Raw genomic sequence first — 1,904 nt, forward strand, 5'->3', positions numbered from 1 at the left:
AAAATTAATTAAAAGTTATTAAATTAATGGACAATGTGGTAAATGAATATAGTAAAAACACCTAAAAGGTGGTATAATCCAATACAACAGCTAATATACATAGTAGAAACTATATGCTTATTATGGGGGCATTTACTATAAAACAGACTATTTGTCAATGCATACTACAGTACATCATAGAAGGACATGCATCACAGAATGCACAGTTTTGTCATACTCTGGTACACAGGTCTACTAGTACTAGTACATTTTTAAAATGCATATCAATAATTTATTAAATCTCTGTGTATATACAGGCACTAAAGTTCTCTTAAGTAGTTACAACGAACGTTGTACAGCAAGTGTATGTACTCTATGAGCATGAACATTCTCTTAAGTAGTTACAGTACAACAAGTGTAGTATGAGTGATATAATCTACAGGTAAACACATTCAGGAATCTGGTTTTGTACATATAAATGTCTACTGAAATTTTCACAGTACCTTTGAAAAATAGTGCTGTGGGTAACTTTGGTGTGATATACTGGTGGACAATGGAAATACAAAAGTCTACGTTTTCCACCAGTACTTCACTGGACACATACAGTATAAGATTATTTACAATTAACATCGTGAGCCAGCCCAGAAGTGATGATTATCCAGTAGTACAATGGTACACTCATAAGGTCTTTCCATGTCCAGATTTTTATATTATGATCAGAGTCCAGTAGAGCATCTGTGAGACTAATGTGCCAATTCCATCGACAGGAGACTGCTACTGGCCCACTATCCCACTGCTGGTCCATCCCATAACTGTCTACGCAGAGGGTGATTGGATACATGCCTCAAACCTGGATTGTGTGGATTGCAAATGACTAAATTCACCATGATTTCTCTTTATCAGTGTGCCATGCATCATATTGAAGCTTATAATGATTCTCTCGACTGCATTTTGGTTCTACTTTTCTATGTATTTTTTTAGCTGTTAAATATAGTGATATAATCGACTAGACGTGAGTGTTTAATTTCTTTTGTGCATCAGCTGACATTCATCTCTTATTTTTAATTGTAAAGCTTGTTTCTAGGTACTATGAATCACAACAGTATCTCTTAAAGCTTAATTTTTGAAGTACAACTAGTTGTGAATGAGAATGTACAGTAGATACAGATTTACAATACAGTTTTTTGAAAGCGCTAACTTTTGTTGTACTTCTTAGCTACAAAACAGATGAAAAGAGATTTTATCACTTCTCTTCTCTTCCCTTTACTTGGAGATGCTTTCTTTCCTTGCTTTGAACAGTTCCCTAGAAAACTGCAGCATTTACTCACAGTAAGGACATCTGCCCACCTCCAGTTCTCAGTTCCCAGTTCTACTCCCTCTTGAAAACTGAGACTTGAAGAGTAATATATGGTGCACAGGAAGCCACTTAGTGTCAGGGAATTTAACCCAAAATACTGAAACAGCAGATGCCCTGAACCTTATAGGAAGGCTACCAAGGTGTGTACATTACAGTCATTTCTTTATTCTTGAGGATTTCCGATATGCCAGCTTGAAGCTTTATTCAAACAAGAAACAAGGGTGTTTGGCCTATCTTTAGGTACTCAGGCTCCCCACACTCGGTAGTGTAACAACAAATAGCTGTAAAGACATAGTTTAATAAATAAACATATCTTTCTTGCAAATCGCAGGATTTAAGATTCAAAGGTGTTTCAGAAAACGTTCAATTCCAAAAAACCAACTGAGTGCCATTTAAAGAAACCTAAACAAAATTATTATTATTATTATTATTATTATTATTATTATTATTATTATTATTATTATTATTATTATTATTATTATTATTAGTCAGACGTAGAAGGAAGTTAATAATATGTGTCACAATTGTTGATTTGTTGAGTATGCTGAGAACGTTTCCTAGCAACCAA

This window comes from Lepisosteus platostomus, chromosome 8 (assembly GCF_059453375.1).
Source record: "Lepisosteus platostomus isolate fLepPlt1 chromosome 8, fLepPlt1.hap1, whole genome shotgun sequence".
NCBI lineage: Eukaryota > Metazoa > Chordata > Actinopteri > Semionotiformes > Lepisosteidae > Lepisosteus > Lepisosteus platostomus.